We start from the raw sequence: 6,467 nt of genomic DNA on the forward strand, positions 1-6,467 counted from the left end.
AGCGCCTGGCCTGTCGCTGTGAATGCCCCATCCTGGGGGTCCCGGGGTCTCAGCCCAGGGGGACGTGATGCCCCTCCCCACAGGCCCCCGGGGCCTTCGGTCATCCCAGGTGCACCTGGGCAACAGGGGAAATGACCAGGGCTCTGGTCATCCCCCGAGCTAGGCACTGGGCGTGGCCAGGCCTGACTTAGCGTGGGGGCCTCTTGGGTCACACCATGGTGACAGCCACCTTGGGGACTCCTCCTGCCTCCATCATCCCAACATGTCAGAGCTCAGCCCTGTGGGAGGACACCCCACACTGTCTTCCTTCCTACATACTCCGATCTCCTAGACCCTGGATGTTCCCCAAAGGCCAAGGCCAGGTGTCAGCCTTTTAGCCTTCATGAAGGGCGCACCTGGACAAGAGATCAGGGTGCTGGCAGTCCTGGAGCCTGGGCTGCTGCCCCAGGCCCATTCTGGAGTGTGGGGGGGATGTGCTGTAGAGGTCCCATGACCTGCTGGGCCTCTGATTGCAGGCCTGGGGGTACTCAGATGTCCCTCAGGACTCTTTGCTGGGGGACCCACTGCCTCATAGCCCTCAGGCCCAAGTACACAGGAGCTCTCTACCCACCCCACATCCTGTTCTGGGGCCCCAGGAGAGGGGTAGGGGAGCAGTGGTGGCAGAAGGCAGGAGCCTGAGAGAAGGGAGGTCTGCCTGTCCTGCCTAGGGATGGTGACCACTTCTCTTGGGGTCAGCTCCCTGTCCCCTGACCTATCTGGGGAAACTGGCCTCTGGGAAATTCCAGTGGTTGCCAGCTTGTTCCCCTCCCTTCTACAGCCCCCCACTGCCCCCCACAGTGTGTAGCCTGAGGCTTGGCCCGTGGGCCCCTCTCCTCTGCTCCCTGGGTCATCTGGGGACATCCGCCAGTGGCGGTGTGTCCCTGCTCACTAGGCAGTTTCATCTAGCTGCTTGTAACCCTGAATCCTCCCAACTCACCCCTCCCAGCAGGTATGGGGGGAGGCAGCCTCAAGGGGATGGTCTTGATGAGGAAGCAGAAGGCCAGCGGAGCACAAAGTGGGAGCTGATACCCTGCAAACCCGCCCCCCCACCTCCCAGGTTGGATACTTGTGACATCCCTCAGGTGCTGCCCTAAGCCGCCCTATAGCTAAGAGAAAGAGAAACCAACAGTTACGTTGTAGACATTACAGTCCAACCAAGACCGGAGTCTCCCTCAATTTCCAAATGTCTTAGTGATTTACAAGAAAAAAGCTTTCTTATCAGTAACCTGACTTCCAGAAGGAAAACTCCCAACTGTTTCAATGTTCTTATTGCCATGCTAGAGGGAAAAAACCACTTTTAACTTTGACAATGGCCAGGCCTCCAGTATCTTGTGGGTCCTCTTTAGCAGAAAAGTTCTTTCTTTTTTTTTTTTTAAAGATTTTATTTATCTATTTGTCAGAGAGCGAGAGAGCGTGCACAAGCAGGCAGAGTCGGAGACAGAAGCAGGCTCCCCGCCGAGCAAGGAGCCCGACGTGGGACTCAATCCCAAAACCCTGGGATCATGATCTGTGCTGAAGGCAGCGGCCCAACCAACCGAGCCACTCAGGCATCCCAGGAAAGTTCTTTTTGAGAACCTCCCTTTTCCTTACATCCCCCAACTCCCAAGTACATAACAGTCACCCCTCGCAACCCCGCAGCTCTTTCTGACCACGAGTCCTGTCCCTTACTTTAATAAAACGAGCTTTTTGCACCAAAGTCGTCTCAAGAACTCTTTCTTGGCTGTAGGCTCCGGACCTCACCCCACCAGCCTCACCTACCTCAGTGGGTGAGTAGGTGAGGTGGGTGGCGTGGGGGGCTGGGCACAGAAAGGACCACCTCAGGCCCTCCCCTCTGCTGACACTCACTGCCCAACTCAGCCCCCCACCAGCCAATTCCAAGGCACACAATCCAAGGCCAGGATGTCCCAGCTGACCACGGTCTTCACCCTGGTGTCCCCTCACCCCTTCTCTCTTCCACCTAGGCCTCCCTTGGCTGAACACCCCCTCCAGACTCCACCTCCCTCCCCGCACAGACCCTGCTCATTCCCTGCCTGACAACAGGCCCCCCGTGGGACCCCCCCTCCCCATCTTGATGGAGCAGCTCTCCTGCCCTGGTGCCCTGCCAGGCCGCCTGCGTCACCTTGAGAAGGGTGCCGAGCTCCCTCCCCACAAGTTCCCTCAGACTCTGGCTGGGCCAGACCCAGAAAGGGACTTGTGAGTGGCATTTCCTGGCTCCTCCCTCCCGGAGCTCAAAGCAGGGGTTTTGCTGAACCCATGTCACTGTTTTCTGGGGTCCGGGCAGTCCCGGTTTCATTTCGTGTCCTTTCTCGTGCTCTGAAATGAAAGCAGCTGGAATGTCCCCAGTGTGTCAGACAACCAAGAACTCCATGTGTGAGTGAGGGAGAGAGTGACAGCTGGCTCCTGGGCGGGCTCACCAGCACGGCTGCAAGCGGAGCCCAGGTGAAGGCACAGGCAGCGGGGCAGGTGCTGGAGATGGTGTAATACTGGCCATCTCAAAAGTTCTCTGAGCTCGTTGTGCAAACCCGGCTTCAGGTCCGGCCCGTGTGTCTAATCCCTGTCTCAGTCTACAGCCCCGGCCCAGTATTCAGTATAATCCTTGGAGCCAAAGTTTTTAACTAAAGACCCTTTCCTTGGGAGTTTGCGACCTAGAGCCTTCAGTCCTGGGAGACTTCCTGGAGGAGGTGACCTTGGGCCTGGGAGGGCAATGACTGACATGCCCTTTAGCAATGACCATCAGGAAATTTTAAGGAAGAAAAAGTGTCCTTACTTTCTGGACCTGGAGGTTCCTTAGCACACCTGGGGGCCACGGAGTGAGGTAGCTGGGAAGGAGGCAGAGGGAGGAGGGACAGGAGAGAAAGAGTATGAGAGTGAGAGAGACAGCGCGAGAGAGGGTGCTCATAGACAGGCCTGGGGTTCTGGTTTTATTGGGATGGGGAGTAAGGGCCAAGGATTTTGCAGACTCCCTCTATTGCTGAATTTATAACATAAGGGCAAGAATTTAAAGTCAAGGGACGCCTGGGTGGCTCAGTTGGTTAAGCAGCTGCCTTCGGCTCAGGTCATGATCCCAGCGTCCTGGGATCGAGTCCCACATCGGGCTCCTTGCTCAGCAGGGAGCCTGCTTCTCCCTCTGCCTCTGCCTGCCATTCTGTCTGCCTGTGCTCGCTCTCTCTCCCTCTCTCTCTCTCTCTCTGACAAATAAATAAAATCTTAAAAAAAAAAAAAAAGAATTTAAAGTCAAGTGAGGGGTGAACAGGTGGCCCAAATGGTGGGCTACTGAAGCCAAACTCTGAAACAGAAGCCCAAATGGGGGGCCGAGCGGGGGCCTTTTCTAAGGTGGCCTGCAACATGTGTATTTGAGATGGTCTTTGAGGTCGCGCCTCTTTGAAAGCAATCAAAGTTTCAGTCAGGCACTTGCATCACAACAGAGGAAAAAGGCCATCAGGGCTCATCACACTCTATCGCCCCCAACTCGGTGGGACGCTACCGGGGTGGCTGGCTAGCTGGGAGCAGGGTCGGGCACGCTGCCACGCAGAAAGTGCATTTCCACATAGGTTTATGGTAGCAAATCCTATAAAAATTATAGGGGCAGTAGTCCGGAATGTAGTCTGTAGCCATTGTCCCAAACTTGGGAGGGCCTGGGGCTAGAAAACAGGTCGGTCAGGTCGTCCTGGGTGGGGGGGGTCGTCCTCAGGGGATCTGTTCAGGGATTTGGATAACACTACGAGATATTTTATTTTAAAGATTTTATTTATTTATTTGACAGAGATCACAAGTAGGCAGAGAGGCAGGCAGAGAGAGAGGGAGAGAGAGAGAGAGAGAGAGAGGAGGAAGCAGGCTCCCTGCTGAGCAGATAGCCCAACATGGGCATGGGGCTCAATCCCAGGACCCTGGGATCATGACCTGAGCCAAAGGCAGAGGCTTAACCCACTGAGCCACCCAGGTGCTCCCATTGCTCTTTTAAGTCAGCCTTGCTGGAACCTTTCATATGAAATCTCAGATTGAACTTGGAAAAACCTTTCCAGGCTAAGAAGCCAAGCCAAGAACTTTCTGTCCGACTTCACCTGGAATGCCTACAGATCTGAGTGAGTTCCTTTCCTCTTGAGGTTCCTGGGCCTGTCAGGAGGCCGCCTTCCTTACTCACATGATACGGCTACTGGGAATTCCCTTAGCAAGGTTATCAGGCTGATTTTCCCAAGGGGCTTTATTGGTTCCATAAAATCAACCTTAAGTTCCTAAAGCTATCTGTTCATATCTGAGTCTACGCACATCTTTCTCAAATATGACATTCCAGTCAAAGCCTTAGTGATATGACCAGTGTTTCCAGTAGTGTCCTATAACAGGGGGAACAGATTATTATTGGACTTACACAAATGAATAGGTTGTTATGAAAATATAGGAATACTTGGAGTTTCCAAATTCTGGAGGGATCAGGTAGGGAGAAAAAGTAATTGTTTCATCTTTGTTTACAAAGGTAGACTTTATAAATTGCTGTAGGTCATAGCTAGTTTTTTTTTTTTAACCTTTGTTTTTTTAAGATTTTATTTATTTATTTGACAGAGAGAGAGATCACAAGTAGGCAGAGAGGCAGGCAGAGAGAGAGAGAGAGAAGGAAACAGGCTCCCTGCTGAGCAGAGAGCCCCATGCAGGGCTCGATCCCAGGACCCCGAGATCATGACCTGAGCCGAAGGCAGAGGCTTTAACCCACTGAGCCACCCAGGCGCCCGGTCATAGCTAGTTTAAGAGAAAGTTTCCTTAAATCTGGAAAACAAAAGATTAAAGAACCAGCAATGTTTCAAACAAAAGCATAAAAATTTATAATCATCCCCATCAGTCCCGTCAGTCCCCTGAAATTAATTCCTGTTGATCTTGATCGTTTGCTGATGGTGTTAGGAACCTAGGTTTCCTTTCGAGTTGTGTTAATTCTTTCACAGGTGAGTGATGTGATCTGAATTATCAGAAACCTGTATTCTAGAGAGCTGGTCAGTCCTTTCCAGGAATTTCTCTGAAGATGAAACAGTTTTGCAAAAGCATCCGAGGACAACAATAACTTTCTGTTTATGACAAAAGACTTAAAAACTGCATGTTTGAAGATCTGATGAGAGTTTGTTACAAGGCAATTGACAAGGAAATTTGGTTATTTTTGTGACATACAACATTTTAAGATGATAACTGGAATAAAGACTGATAATATACATCAGATTTTTAGGAGTTTCATATAATTTCTGGAAAACTTATATTAATAACATATCCATATAAGGATATTAGTAAAGAACTTATAGCACAATTTCTTATAAAATCTTTATAAGCCACCCAGGCATTCCTAAAGCCTATTTTTAAAGATTAAAAAAATTGGGGGGGGGGTGCCTGGGTGGTTCAGTTGGTTAAGCATCTGCCTTTGGCTCAGGTCATGATCTCAGGGTCCTGGGAGGGAGCCCCATACCGGGCTGTCTGCTCAGCAGGGAGCCTGCTTCTCTTTCTCTCTGCTCATGCTTTCTCAAATAAATAAATAAAATCTTAATTTTTAAAAAATTAATCTTTACACCCAACCTGGAGATCAAGAGTGGTAGTCTCCAGAGACTGAGCCAGTCAGGCGCCCCAAGCCTATTTTTAAAACCCTTATAATAGCCATTCCATTTTTAGCCAACTGGACCATACAAGATCTCCTGCCCCCCAATTTCTCTTTCTCTTCTCAACTTTCTTTTTTTTTTTTTCTAAAGATTTTATTTATTTATTTGTCAGAGAGAGAGAGGGAGAGAGAGCGAGCACAGGCAGACAGAATGGCAGGCAGAGGCAGAGGGAGAAGCAGGCTCCCTGCAGAGCAAGGAGCCCGATGTGGGACTCGATCCCAGGACGCTGGGATCATGACCTGAGCCGAAGGCAGCTGCTTAACCAACTGAGCCACCCAGGCGTCCCTCTCTTCTCAACTTTCTATGTGCATAGTTTGTTCTTTATTTTCCCCTTTCTCATTCTGAAATAATCAGCTTTACTTTAGGACAAAATTACTCTTGGGACACCTGGCTGGCTAAGTCGGTGAAGATTGTGACTCTTGATCTTTGGCTCAGGTCATGATCGTGGGGTCCTATCTCACTGTCAAGTAAATAAATTTTAAAAATTAAATTAAAAAAATTAATTAAATAAATTTTTAAAAAGTCAAAATTACTTTCTTTTTCCTTATTATTTCCAGTAGTTTAAATGGCATACAGTAATTAAGTTCTTAATCCTTAGAAAACTTAATTTCTACTGCAAACTAAGAAGTATGCAATTGTGAACTGCTACACAGTATCTCTTTTTTTTTTTTTTTTAAAATTTTTTTTTTTTTTTTTTAAAAGAGAGAGATCAAAAGTAGAGAGGCAGGCAGAGAGAGAGAGAGAGAGAGAGGGAAGCAGGCTCCCTGCTGAGCAGAGAGCCCGATGCGGGACTCGATCCCA

Source organism: Enhydra lutris, unplaced genomic scaffold (assembly GCF_002288905.1).
Source record: "Enhydra lutris kenyoni isolate GAN:26980312 unplaced genomic scaffold, ASM228890v2 scaffoldscaffold45, whole genome shotgun sequence".
In the NCBI taxonomy this organism is placed as follows: domain Eukaryota; kingdom Metazoa; phylum Chordata; class Mammalia; order Carnivora; family Mustelidae; genus Enhydra; species Enhydra lutris.